Here is a 15,408-nt window from a genome sequence, read left to right on the forward strand (position 1 = left end):
GAGCCAAAATGAGGAGACATTGCACTGCTGAGCTGTAACTGCTTTACTTGCTACAGTTAATCTCTTTGCAGAGGGGGGAGGTGGACAGGGTACATTCATTTTTGCTCTTATAGTGAACCAAGCACCATTTTAGCACCCAGGGCATCTCAGTAGCACATTTAATATGCATGCTAACATTGTGGCTCATTAATTAAAAAACGTAAATTTTACCTCTTCTTTTTATATTTAAAGGTTGAGCAGAGGGTTGTATTGCCTGACCACAGAGGTTTTAGGCAGATAAAGATTGATGCAATTATTTTATTGCACACATCAGTAAACAGCAAACAAAGGGGGGGGGGGGGGGTGGTGAGGTGTAGATTGAGCACTGCGCTTCTAAGAGTTTAGAGAAGTCACATGTGCTATTGTCACACCTTCCCCTAAATAACTAATGGGCAGCCAGAAGAGGAGGGGGGAACATGACAGCTCCTATAGCTATTAGAAACTAGGGAAAAAAAGTGGTACCTGGTTACCTTTAAGGAGGGAATGCCTGGTACCTCCTCCTAGTTCCTCCTTTTGTACCTTATGTGAGTGATAATGGGATGGTTGAAGAGTTTAGACAGCAACCAGAGACCTAGTTTGTCCAGGAAAATTGCAAACTCATCTTAATAGGGGACGGAAATGCAGAAACCAGCCAGTCAGGTACTTTCAACAAATGTATTTCAAAACAGTACAGACATGCTAGGTACAAATCTGTGTGCATGGCTTATTTATGGACATTTACAATCAAATGGGATCCAGAAATAGGCCTTTAACTCTTTCCCTGCCAAGCACGTACCAGGTACCTGTTGGCAGGGAAGTGTTCAAACTGCCCACAATGTACTAGGTACGTTACTTGGCAATTTGGCCCCCGCAGGGCCGGCCCTAGACTTTTTGCCGCCTGAGGCAAAATTAGAAAAAATCTCTGCCAAACGGGCGGGGATCACTCACCTTTTCCGCGTTCCATCGTGCGCTTCACTGACGTCACTTCCTGCAATGCCGTCCACTTACAATACAGTGGGCGGCGTTGCAGGAAGTGACGTCAGTGGAGCGCACGCTGGGACGCGGAAAACGTGAGTGATCCCCGCCCGTTGCCTCTTAATCATAGAGCTGGTACTTCACTTTTTGAAGCTGGAAGGGAGCGCAGATCGGGGGACCCAGGCGAGGGGGGGGGGGGGTCCGACCCTAATCCCCACCGCTAGGCCCAATACCCCCTTTCTGCCCGCTACCCCTCCAGCTCGGCGGGTGGCCCCCCCGCACCCATAGACAGGCGGGTGCTGCTCCCCCAGAAATGCCACCTGAGGCAAATGTTTCACCCCGCCTCATGAGCGGGCTGGCCCTGGGCCCCTGGGAAGCAGCGGGAAGGGTGGCTGACATCATTCCTCCCTCCACATGGGCCCCCTTCCTCTGCCTCCCTGTATGGCTGGAGCAGCGGTAGATGTGTAATTGCTCGCTCCATGCTGTGTCCCACACCGGCTGCACTCTCTCCCCTCTACTTCCTTTATGACACGTAGTAACTACAGAGATCGGGAGAGCAGAGAGGAGGTGGCTGTCGGAGGGACACCAAGTGGAGCCAGTGATCAGGTGAGTTAATTACACACCCACCGCTGCTCCAGCCATGGGAGGGGGGGCACAGGAGGGGGGCCCATGTGGATGGAAGGAGGATGATGTCAGCCCCCTCACCACAGTGGCCCCCATATCTGCTGCCTACACTGGGGGCTCCTATACCTACCACCTATACCAGGGGCACACATACCTACTGCCTATATCTGGGCACCTATACCTGCTACCTATATTGGGGCACCTATACCTGCTACCTATACTGTGGCACCTATTCCTGGCTACCTATACTGTCTGCACTGATATCTGGCTACCTCTACTGGCAGCATTTATACCTGTCTACCTATACTGGCTGCACCTATACCTGGCTACCTGTATTGGCGACGCCTGTACCTGGATACCTGGACAGGGAGCATCTATTCCTGGCTACCTATACTTGCTGCACCTATATCTGACTACCTGTACTGGTGCACCTGATATAGGCTACCTATACTGGCTGCACCTATATCTGGCTACCTGTGCTGGCGCACCTATTCCACAACAGGAAAAGCAAACCAGTGCATATCTGGTATCATTTGGATTCAGCAGAATCAGGACTTTTACAAACATTAACATTTTGTCCATAAATGTAATTCTTCTTTAAAAAAAAAAAAAAAAACACAACAGAAAAGTGTTTTATTTTTTATTTCACTTTTTTTTAAAGGAAATCTGTAATGAAAAAAACTCCCCTGGTGGGTACTCACCTCGGGTGGGGAATGCCTCCGGAACCTATTAAGGCTTCCCCCGTGCTCCTCAATCCCACGGCGGAGGAGAAAATCCTCCCGGAGCGGCGGCGATGTAAATATTTACCTTTTGGCTCCAGCGCAGGCGCAGTATCCGCTCTTTCCACGGAGATAGGTGAAAATGGCTAATCTCCGCTCTACTGCACAGGCGCAAGTCTCCTGCATCTGCGCAGTAGAGCAGACCCGATGGAGATTGGTTATTTTCGCCTATCTCCGTCAGAAGAGCTGCAACAGCGCCCCCGCTGGAGCCCGAAAAGGTAAATGTTGCACAGGCTGTCGGATTTGTCGCCTGTGCGTTCCAGGGGCTGCAGCGAGACCGCCGTGGGGCACAGGAGGATGGGAGAAGCCTCGATAGGGTCCGGAGGCTTCCCCCTACTAGGTGAGAACCCCCCAGGGGACCTTTTTTTCAGTACAGGTTTTCTTTAACATGTTTTACTCTAAAAAAAAAATGTATATCTCCAGAAAACGTAAAATATTTGGTTTCAGCGTTCAAGCCCAATTCATTATGGGAAAAAAAATATATAATATGTCCTATTTCATGTAGGTTTTCTGGACATAAATCCTAAGTAAACCTAATGAGTGCAAGATGTTCACTTTTACGACAAATTGTCTGGCAGCGAAGGGGTTAAAGAAAGAGTGCAAAAGGACAACAGCTCTTTTTAGAGGGGAAGATGGACTGACTTGTGATCAGTGGCGTAGCTAAGGAGCTGTGGGCCCTGGTGCAAGTTTTACATGGGGCCCCTCCAAGCACTCTATGTATAACAATTGATATGGCGCACCAAAACCTGCCAAGGACAACCACACTGTCAGAGTTGCAAGAAGGGGATGGAGAACAGCTTGTTAAGGATTACTACTATTCAAAGCATCTATAGAAGTGATTATTACCAGCACAGGACCAACAGAGAGCTAATACAGTGATATAGGGTGGACCCTCCGGGGCCCCTCTTGCCCAAGGGCCCTGATGCAGTCGCTACCTCTGCATTCCTTTTGCTATGCCCCTGCTTGTGATGTAACCTTTCCTAATCAAGTGAAGTCTCGCAGCCAGAGGCAGAATCCCTGCCCTGCCACAACGACATAGCAGTCACATGGTGTGTGTCTTTATACTATGCCATTTAGGAGTCATTACAACAGTGTAGTACACCAGCATAATTATTATCGTTGGCAGGGACACCTCACTTAATAGGCAACAAAGGAAGGCAATGCCTGTTTTCCAGGAAGGAATACTGACTTCTTTATCTTGGCAGTGGCATTACAATAGGGCACCTCCTTTAACCGCTGTATTAGCTCTTTATTGGTGCTACGCTGGTAATGATCCCATCTATACATTCTTTTAACCACTAAGGAACAGAGCCTTTTTTTCTCTTTACCATTCCTGAGCACTGTGATTAGCTCACAGTGATCAGGAGCCAATGAAAATGTCTATTGACAGAGTTACAGAGCTCCGCTGTCTTTAGTTCTGTGCCAGCGGGGACGCTCTATTGCGTCCCATGCTCGGGATTGGGGCGGCACGACTACGCCGCATCAGGCTTTGGCACGCACAAGTGCGGCATAATTTTAATTACATGCGGCCCCGAAGTGGTTAATAGAATGGATAGTTTTAGAAACTATCCCCCTCTTGTCTGACTCCACTGGCTGCATGCTTGTTGCTGGTGTGTGCCTCAAAAACAACTAAAGCCTAAAGCTTAGCATGACAACTGTCATTGTTTAGAAGTTCCCTTTAAAGAGGAACTCCAGTGAAAATAATGTAATAAAAAAGTGCTTAATTTTTACAATAATTATGTATAAATGACAAAGGGCCCTTTTCCACTAGCAATCGCTAGCGTTCACGCTAAACGCTAGCGATTGCTGAATCGCAAGTGCAGGAAACTTCCCGGCGATTGCGTTCACGATTTTGCTATGCAATGCACTGCATAGCAAAATTGCGGCAAAGATCGCTCCGCGGTGCGATCGCGCTTGAATCAAAAACGAATCGCGGTAGTGGAAATTACCTACCACGATTCCTATGTTAAAAAGCAAACCGTAGCGATTTCAAAATCACTAGCGGTTTGCGATTTTGCGATTCAGCATCGCAATTGCCGCTAGTGGAAAAGGGCCCTTAGTCAGTGTTTGCCTATTGTAAAATCTTTCCTCTCCCTGATTTACATTCTGAAATGTATCACATGGTGACATTTTTATTGCTGGCAGGTGATGTCAACAAGGCTCCCACAGTGTGATGTCAGAACCATGGTCCTGACATCACACCGTGGGAGAGGTTTCACCACAATATCAGCCATACAGCGTCCCCCAATGATCCGTTTGGGAAAAGGAAAAGATTTCTCATGGGAAAGGGGGTATCAGCTACTGATTGGGATGAAGTTTAATTCTTGGTTATGGTTTCTCTTTAACCACTTGAGGACCTAGGGCTTTACCCCCCTTAAGGACCAGGCACTTTTTTTCCATTCAGACCACTGCAGCTTTCACGGTTTATTGCTCGCTCATACAACCTACCACCTAAATGAATTTTACCTCCTTTTCTTGTCACTAATAAAGCTTTCTTTTGGTGCTATTTGATTGCTGCTGCGATTTTTACTTGTTATTATATTCAATAAAAAAGACATGAATTTTGGCAAAAAAACGATTTTTTTTAACTTTCTGTGCTGACATTTTTCAAATAAAGTAAAATTTCTGTATACATGCAGTGCAAAAAATGTGGACAAACATGTTTTTGATTAAAAAAAAACCCTTCAGCCTATATTTATTGGTTGGGTAAAAGTTTACAAACTATGGTGCAAAAAGTGAATTTTCCCATTTTCAAGCATCTCTGATTTTTCTGACCCCCTGTCATGTTTCATGAGGGGTTAAAATTCCAGGATAGTATAAATACCCCCCAAATGACCCCATTTTGGGAAGAAGACATCCCAAAGTATTCACTGAGAGGCATAGTGAGTTCATAGAAGATATTATTTTTTGTCACAAGTTAGCGGAAAATGACACTTTGTGACAAAAAAAAAAAAGTTTCCATTTCTTCTAACTTGCGACAATAAAAAATTAATTCTGCAACGGACTCACCATGCCCCTCTCTGAATACCTTGAAGTGTCTACTTTCCAAAATGGGGTCATTTGTGGGGTGTGTTTACTGTCCTGGCATTTTGGGGGGTGCTAAATTGTAAGCACCCCTGTAAAGCTTAAAGGTGCTCATTGGACTTTGGACCCCTTAGCGCAGTTAGGCTGCAAAAAAGTGCCACACATGTGGTATCGCCGTACTTGAGAGAAGTAGTACAATGTGTTTTGGGGTGTATTTTTACACATACCCATGCTGGGTGGGAGAAATATCTCTGTAAATGACAACTTTTTAATTTTTTTTACACACAATTGTCCATTTACAGAGATCTTTCTCCCACTCAGCATGGGTATGTGTAAAAATACACCCCAAAACACATTATACTACTTCTCCTGAGTACGGCGATACCACATGTGTGGCACTTTTTTGCACCCTAAGGGCTTGATTCACAAAGCGGTGCTAACCTACTTAGCACGTCTAAAGTCTTTAGACGCGCTAACCAGGGTGCTAAGTAGGTTAGCACCGGATTTCTCAATCAGATCGCGCGCTAACTTTGCGTGCGCAAAGTTTTACGCGCGCAAAGTTTTACGCGCGCTAAGTCCCATAGACTTTAATGGGCACTTCACGTGGAGCGCCCTGTGCTCTGTGCAGTACGCGCGTAAAGTTTTACGCGCATAAAGTTTTGCGCGCGGAAAGTTTTATGCGTGAAAAGCTTGTTTAGACGTGCTAAGGGGGTTTTCACAGGCGTGCTAACAGTTAGCACCGCTTTGTGAATCAAGCCCTAAGTGCGCTAAGGGGCCCAAGGTCCAATGAGTACCTTTAGGATTTCACAGGTCATTTTGCGACATTTGGTTTCAAGACTACTCCTCAAGGTTTAGGGCCCCTAAAATGCCAGGGCAGTATAGGAACCCCACAAATTACCCCATTTTAGAAAGAAGACACCCAAGGTATTCTGTTAGGAGTATGGTGAGTTCATATAAGATTTTATTTTTTGTCACAAGTTAGCGGAAAGTGACACTTTGTGAAAAAAAAACCAATACAAATCAATTTCCGCTAACTTGTGACAAAAAATAAAATCTTCTATGAACTCACCATACTCCTAACAGAGTACCTTGGTATGTCTTCTTTCTAAAATGAGGTCATTTGTGGAGTTCCTATACTGCCCTGGCATTTTAGGGGCCCTAAACCGTGAAGAGTAGTCTGGAAACCAAATGCCGCAAAATGACCCTTGAAATCCTAAAGGTACTCATTGGACTTTGGACCCCTTAGCGCAGTTAGGGTGCAAAAAAGTGCCACACATGTGGTATCGCCGTACTCGGGAGAAGTAGTACAATGTGTTTTGGGGTGTATTTTTATACATACCCATGTTGGGTGGGAGAAATATCTCTGTAAATGGACAATTGTGTGTAAAAAAATCAAGATTGTCATTTACAGAGGTATTTCTCCCACCCAGCATAGGTATATGTAAAAATACACCTCAAAATACATTATACCACTTCTCCTGAGTACGGCAATACCACATGTGTGGCACTTTTTTGCACCCTAACTGCGCTAAGGGGCCCAGAGTCCAATGAGTACCTTTAGGCTTTACAGGGGTGCTCAAAATTTAGCACCCCGCCCACTTGCCAGGACAGTTAACAAACCCCACAAATGACCCCATTTTGGAAAGAATACACAACAAGGTATTCCATGAGGGGAATGGTGAGGTCATTGAAAATGTTATTTTTTGTCACAAGTTAACGGAAAATGACACTTTGTAAAAAAAAAAAAAAAAAAAATCTGCTAACTTGTGACAAAAACTAAAATCTTCTATGAACTCACCATGCACCTCACAGAATACTTTAGGGTGTCCTCTTTCCAAAATGGGGTAATTTGTGGAGTCTGTCCTGGCATTTTAGGGTCTCTGCAATCATTACATGTATGGCCAGCATTAGGAGTTTCTGCTATACTCCTTATATTGGGTATACGGGTAATGCACTCTGGGCTGAAAGGAAAAATGAACGGCAAACATACCTTGCTCCACATCAATGGCAGATCTTCCTTCACATCAATGGCAGTGATAACCTTAGGAGAGAGACACCCCGTGCCACCCTGCACTCAGGGTGAGCCACCAACTTATGTGACTGGGCCTCAGAACTTTAGTATATAGCATTATGCCTGCCAATAGAGATGACTCTGTGTGGCATTGAAGTATCATCATAGGCCCAAAGTAAATCACATATAAACCGGAGGTGTCCACACTCAAGGGAAATTAAAACATGCCGTCTTATATCGCCAACCCAGGACAGATCAGCAATATCAAGCATGGAAACCGATCCTTCTTCCGACTTTTATGCTTACCTGTTTGTTTGGTTTTCAAGCTTACCTCTCCTCTCCCTGGGACAATGTGCGAAAGACCACTGAGTGTGTGCCTACTCCTGTGTTTGGAGTTCCCTAGGTTCTAATAGTGTACCTGCTCGTGGTACCTCTCAAAACACTCCCCTACACATAGGCCAGGCTGGTCAGGACATTTGGGACAATAAAAACTGGTGTCAGTCCTTCTTCCAGTACTGCTGCAGACACGACAACGTTTTCTTCGGATGCGTTGACCTGGGGTACTTGGAAGCTGATAGGCGTAATGCCTTCCATGCAGTCGGCTAGTTGCATCTGGGGGAGGCCTGGCACCTCCTGGATACAGGATGTCCAGAATGATCGGTTCCTGAAATTGAAGGAAAGATCCAGTTCTCCCAGCCTTACTGTAGAGAACAAAGCTGTTGTAAACTGCCAATTGAATCAGATAAAAAGACACTTTCTTATACCAACGTCTTGTTTTCCGGGAAACTAAATAGGGCGCTAACCTCTGGTCAATGAAGTCCACCCCTCCCATGTTGACATTATATTCGTGGACGACAAGGGGCTTTTCAATGACCTCAGTTGCCCGTTCAATTTGGACTGTCGTGTCTGTGTGAATGGTGGACAGAAAGTAAACGTCCCTCTTGTCCCTCCATTTCACCGCGAGCAGGTCTTCAGTACGCAAGGCGGCCCTCTGCCCCTGTTCAAGTCTGGTGGTAACGAGCCGTTGGGGGAAGCCCTGGTGACTAGGCCGCGCAGTGCCACAGCATCGGATTCCTTCTAACTTTAAGTGCTGATAGAGGGCCACACTTGTGTAATAGTTGTCCACATAAAGATGGTACCCCTTCTGGAACAAGGGTGACACCAAGTCCCACACAACCTTTCCACTGCTCCCCAGGTAGTCAGGGCATCCGACCTGCTCCAATTTTTAGTCTTTTCCCTCATAGACCCTAAAACGACATGTATAGCCTGTGGCCCTTTCACAGAGCTTATACAGTTTCACCCCATACCGGGCGCGCTTGCTTGGGATGTACTGTTTGATGCCAAGGCGCCCGGTAAAGCGTAAGAGGGACTCGTCTATGCAGATGTTCTGTTCAGGGATATAAGCATCTGCAAATGTTGATGACAGGTGGTCTATGAGGGGCCGAATTTTGTGGAGCCGGTCATAAGCAGGGTGGCCCTTTTCATGACAGGTTTCGTCGTCGTTGAAGTGCAGGAAGCGCAGGATGGACTCAAATCGTGTCCTGGACATGGCAGCAGGGCACAAGGGAACATGATGTACTGGGTTCGTAGACCAATACGACCGCAATACATTCTGTTTCATTAGTCCCAAGTGAAGGACAACGGCCAAAAAGATTTTCATGTCAGAAACTTGGACTGGTTTTCACCGCAAAGGCTGGGCATAGCTGCTCTCCGGGTGCTCGGGGATGAATTGTGTGGCTTTACGGTTGGTCTCAACCACAATTAAGTCCAAGAGAACCTGGGTGATGAACAGCTGCAAAAAGTCTAGGGCCGTTCCTAGATGAGCTGTCGCCACCTGGACTCCAGACTGGGCGGTGAAAGGGGGCACTACGGGTGCGGCGGAATCAGGGGATTGCCAATCTGGATGTGCCAGCACCTCTGGAAGTCTATGGGTACTACGGGCCCGTCTTCTTCTTGGTGGCTGCAACGGGGGTACTACTGCACGTGCCACCGTACCAGTTTCAACTTCCATGCTGGCGCTCACCACTTCACCAGGGTCTACGGAAGTACTGGTACTAAGTCCAGGAGATGCTGCGCTGCTGGTGCCTGCCTCACCAAGAAAACTCTCATCAGCGCTAGCACCACCCTGCTGCCCTTGAGGCGGATCCTGCGCCACCTGCGGTCTAATGACATGGGGTCTCGTACGCCTGGCTCTAGCCGGGACCAAAGCCTCGTCATCACTTTCGGTCAGAGAACCACTGCTTTCCACAGGTTCAAATTCGGACCCGGATGATTCGTCGGATGAGTCTTCCCAAAATCTCTCATCCGACTAGTCCATGTACCTGTATACCTCCTCATCGGAAATCCCCCTTCTTGCCATTGTGGATTGCTAAATTTATGGGGTTTTCATCCGAGACTACCCAGAAAAAAAGAGCACCTACCTAGCAAAAGGGAGTATTTGAGAGGTATTGGGGTTGGTGGGAAGTGGGGTCTCAGAGGCAATCAAACAATCACGGGACAATCAAATACAATTACAGCACAATCGAATCCAATCACAGCACAAGCAAATCTGATGCACTCAGAAGGTGGTGGTTGGAGGTGGTGGTTGGAGGTGGTGGGGGGGAGGGTGGGGTTGGGTGTGGTGGGGGGGAGGGTGGGGTTGGGTGTGGCGGGAAGTGGGGTCTCAGAGGCAATCAAACAATCACGGGACAATCGAAGCCGATCACGGGACAATCAAATACAATTACAGCACAATCGAATTCAATCACAGCACAAGCAAATCTGATGCACTCGGAAGGTGGTGGGGGGGAAGGGTGGGGTTGGGTGTGGTGGGGGGGAGGGTGGGGTTGGGTGTGGCGGGAAGTGGGGTCTCAGAGGCAATCAAACAATCACGAGACAATTGAAGCCGATCACGGGACAATCAAATACAATTACAGCACAATCAAATCCAATCACAGCACAAGCAAATCTGATGCACTCGGAAGGTGGTGGGGGGGAAGGGTGGGGTTGGGTGTGGTGGGGGGGAGGGTGGGGTTGGGTGTGGTGGGGGGGAGGGTGGGGTTGGGTGTGGCGGGAAGTGGGGTCTCAGAGGCAATCAAACAATCACGGGACAATCGAAGCCGATCACGGGACAATCAAATACAATTACAGCACAATCGAATCCAATCACAGCACAAGCAAATCTGATGCACTCAGAAGGTGATGGGGGGTGGGGGTGGTGGTGGGGTGGGGGTTGTTGGGAAGTGGGGTCTCAGAGGCAATCAAACAATCACGGGACAATCGAAGCAGATCACGGGACAATCAAATACAATCGCAGCACAATCGAATACAATCGCAGCACAATCGAATACAATCACAGCACAGTCAAATACAATGCACTCGGACGGTGATTAGGGGGGGGAGGTCTGAGGGCAATTTGAGGGGGTGGGGAGTTGATCAGGAGCCCGCACGGGGCAGACTGAGTCCTGATCTGATGAGAGGCAGACACAGGGGGTTACTGATCGCAGATCAGTTAGTGATTGCTGGGGAGGACAGATGTAAACAATGCGCAGGGGATGTAATCAGGAGGGGGGTATGAGGGCAATCGAGGGTCTGGGCAGGTGATCGGTTGCCCCCGTGGGGCAGTTAGGGTCTGCTCTGATGGGTGGGGGTGCTGAGGGGTGATGGACAGGTGATAGACAGGTGATCAGAGGGGGATCAGGGGGTAAGGTAGCTGTATACAGATGTATACAGTATACAGGGGGGTAGTCTGGGATGGGGTGTGGGGGTGATCTAAAGGTAGGGGGGGGGGGAATCAGGGGTGATTAGGAGGCAGTTAGGGACCTAATGCAGGGGATAGCGTCGCTAGTTAGTGATAGGTGGGGGGGGGGGGGTTTAGAGGGGTGCAAGGGTGCTGGGCAGGGGTCTGCTGGGGTGATCAGGGGGGGTATGAAGGCTGGGGTGGGAGATCAGGGGGGCTGTGGGCAAAAAAAAGCTGTGTGCAGTGCAGGGATGCTCGGATGTGCCTCATCCACGAATTCGGCAATCCGCGTGGTTGCAAAAAAAAATCCGCATTCGGCCCCGCCGCATGCGGATTTTCGTCTGCGTCCACGCAACCACGCGGATTTTCGGCCGTGAATGAGTGGATTCCCGCCCGGAAGCGGATTTTCTTTTAACGTTAATAACAAAGCCCCCATACATGCTACAATCCCCCAAATTGCATGGATTATCGAGGTGATAAGGGGCAACATAACTTCAACATAAAAAATTCCCCCCAAATTTTTTTTTCTAGAGAAAATGGATTTTAAAGTGAAATCAACACTTTAAATGGGGCAATTAATTGGTAATAAGTGGTTTTAAAAAGGGATATATGCGTTAAGCAGTCAAAGAGGTGAAGGCGAGTTCCAATGGCACTTGGCGGCGAAGGTACCGCTGGAGGAGGATGAGTGGCTGACGCCAAAAAGGCCCCAGAGAGGTTTTTGTAAAAAAAATTTTTGTTTTTTTTGCAGCAATTAGCAATGACATCGCAGCAGAGTTGTCAGTGGACACGGGCAGTGTGAACGCAGAGTGCAGTGGTGGTAGCAACTGAGTCAGGAGAAGGACTATGCGGGCGGTCAGTTCAGCAGCACAGAAGGACCATGGCAACATACTGGTGGTAGTAGTAGCAGCACAGCGTCATAGTGCTGGCCAAAAAATTAAATGCACCCAGTGACCCGGGCAGTGTGAACGCAGACAGAGTACATTGGTGGAAGCGACTGAGTCAGGAGGAGGAGGACAATGCGGGCGGTCAGTTCAGCAGCAGCAGCACAGAAGGACCATGGCAACATACTGGTGGTAGTAGTAGTAGCACAGTGTCATAGTGCTGGCCAAAAAATTAAATGCACCCCGTGACCCGGGCAGTGATAACGCAAACAGAGTGCATTGGTGGTACCGTGGTAGCGACTGAGTCAGGAGGAGGAGTAGGACAAAGCGGGCGTTCAGTTCAGCAGCACAGCAGCACAGAAGGACCATGGCAACATACTGGTGGTAGTAGTAGCAGCACAGTGTCATAGTGCTGGCCAAAAAATTAAATGCACCCGGTGACCCGGGCAGTGATAACGCAGACAGAGTGCATTGGTGGTACCGTGGTAGCGACTGAGTCAGGAGGAGGAGGACAATGCGGGCGGTCAGTTCAGCAGCAGCAGCACAGAAGTGGGCACTGGATATACAACTAGGTCACTGAAGGATGCAGTGGGCACAGTACAAGGTCACTGAAGGATGCAGTGGGCACAGTACAAGGTCACTGAAGGATGCAGTGGGCACAGCAGTGGGCACTGGATATACAACTAGGTCACTGAAGGATGCAGTGGGCACAGTACAAGGTCACTGAAGGATGCAGTGGGCACAGCAGTGGGCACTGGATATACAACTAGGTCACTGAAGGATGCAGTGGGCACAGTACAAGGTCACTGAAGGATGCAGTGGGCACAGTACAAGGTCACTGAAGGATGCAGTGGGCACAGCAGTGGGCACTGGATATACAACTAGGTCACTGAAGGATGCAGTGGGCACAGTACAAGGTCACTGAAGGATGCAGTGGGCACAGCAGTGGGCACTGGATATACAACTAGGTCACTGAAGGATGCAGTGGGCACAGTACAAGGTCACTGAAGGATGCAGTGGGCACAGCAGTGGGCACTGGATATACAACTAGGTCACTGAAGGATGCAGTGGGCACAGTACAAGGTCACTGAAGGATGCAGTGGGCACAGCAGTGGGCACTGGATATACAACTAGGTCACTGAAGGATGCAGTGGGCACACAAGGATGTCACACTGTGTAATGAGATGCTCATATGCCAGCGAGCGAGCAGTGGGCACTGGGCACAGCACAAGGTCACTGACAGAATGAATGAACAGCGCTGGCAGAGAGTGGCGGCGCCGGCGGTGTGACTGGCTGCCTGCAAATAGTACAAGTGTATAACTGTCACTGGAATATACAAGTGAACACTGCAGCTGCACTAACCTGCCTGCCTGCACTACACACATATAATCCCCACTCCCACTACACTGACTACACTGCAGCACTGAACCTGCCTGCACTACACACAGTTAAATAATCACTAGACTCCCACACTCCCACTACACTACACTGACTACAACTAACTACAGCAATCACTGACTAGCTAACTGTGTACAGTATAAGAGCAGTGTTAGCAAAAAAAACGCTTTGTTTTTAACACAATAAATGCACTTGCTCAAACAACAATGGCCTGGAGATAATCCTCTCAGCACCACAGTCTAGCAAGGACAGAGCTTTTCCATCATGGCCGCCGCTTTATATTCAGGAGGGGAGGGCATAGCTCCCCTCCTGTGATTGGTTGCTAGGGCCTGGCTGGGGCCCTCTGATTGGCCTGCAATGTGTCACTTCTGCATAGTTTGACGCATTTCCGCAAACCACGACTTCAGCACCGGGTTTCACGAGCGTGAATGCGGATTTCTGTCCGCATTCACGCGAAGCCGAAGTAGATTTTCGTGGTTGAAAATCTATTCACGGCTTAGCGTGTCCGAGGCGGAATGCGTCAAAATGGTCATGAATCCACGCGTAAGCGTGATCACGACCTGGCGGTGAGCACCACTGGTGCAGTGTATACTCACAAGTATCCTCTGCATTTCCATTTTTATTCTAAGTAATTTAACCTTTTCTGCCTCCACAGCACTATATCTACGCCCCTAAAAACTTCACCTAAGCCTCAGGGGTGTAGATATACGCACCGTCGCTGTGATCACTGCTCTGCACACTCCCCGCCGTTCGTGCACGCGCACCCGTGCTCGTTCTTGCCACTGTCCGTTAGCCCGGAGATCAATGAATGGAAATGCAGTTCCCATTCATTGTTCTAAGTCCCGTAGCAATGATCGGCGGCTTCTATTAGAAACCACGATCACTCTGAAAAAAAAAAGTTTCCCATCCACACTTCATTTCCTGTAATCGTACATTGTACGCTTACAGGACGTATAATTTTATTTTTACTAAGGACATCTTGTGGGCAAATAGTAAAATTACATCTACAAACATTTTTTTTTCATTAAAGACTTTTTTTTTTACATTTAAAATTAACTAATTTCCTCCTACACTCTCCCCAAGGTACCCACAAATATTTTGTATGATTAAGAAAAAAAATTACAATTAACAAAAAAAATACATAAATAGTTACCTCAGGGACTGAACTTTTTTTTAATATGTAAGTCAAGAGGGCATATTACTGTTATTTTTTAAATTGTGGGCTTGTAAATAGTGATGGATGCCAAACTGAAAAAATGCACCTATATTTTCAAATAAAATATTGGCGCCTTATATTGTGATAGGGACATAATGTAAACGGCGTAATAACCAGGACAAAAGGGAAAATAAAATATGTGGATTTTAATTATTGTAGCGTGTATTATTTTAAAATTATAATGGCCAATAATGATTTGTTTCAATTTTGTACTTATTATTTCTATTACAATGCATTTAGCATAAAACACTTCTATGTCTAATGTACCACCCAAAGAAAGCCTAATTGGTGATGGAAAAAAGATAATTTTGTTGTGATAAGTAGTGATTAAGTTATTGACGAATGAATGGGAGGAGCACTGAAATGTGAAAATTGCTCTGGTCCATAAGGGGAAAATACACAGGCAGAAGTAGTTAAATGAACTTATAAAAACATATACTGTATAACACTGTTAATTTGTGTAGAATATTTACCTATTATCTAATAGTAGAAGCAAGAATAATGAATAGAAATAAAAATAATGCATTGAGAAGCAGTTATTGATTAGATCATGGTTTACTTTTACTAAGGCACATGATAACACATTACCATGTTATTTGCTTTGGTATTGCTTATTAATTATGTTACCCAGATAGAACAGCGAGTGCAGATAATTCATTGTTGATGTTGCTGCTTGTAAAACATTGCAGGTTTCCAGGAAGCCTTGTTTTGACAATAACACAGCTTGTGTTAGCAGAGAACATTAGCTTGAAATGCTGTATATC

General features: G+C 47.1%; 1 protein-coding gene across 7 annotated transcripts in view; it reads left to right on the top strand.

Annotated features, from left to right (window-relative positions):
- Positions 1 to 15,408, top strand: part of LOC137517089 (E3 ubiquitin-protein ligase TRIM32-like) — a 169,748-nt gene that overhangs the window by 120,016 nt on the left and 34,324 nt on the right. The window lies entirely within an intron of this gene.

The sequence above is a fragment of the Hyperolius riggenbachi genome, chromosome 1 (assembly GCF_040937935.1).
Source record: "Hyperolius riggenbachi isolate aHypRig1 chromosome 1, aHypRig1.pri, whole genome shotgun sequence".
In the NCBI taxonomy this organism is placed as follows: domain Eukaryota; kingdom Metazoa; phylum Chordata; class Amphibia; order Anura; family Hyperoliidae; genus Hyperolius; species Hyperolius riggenbachi.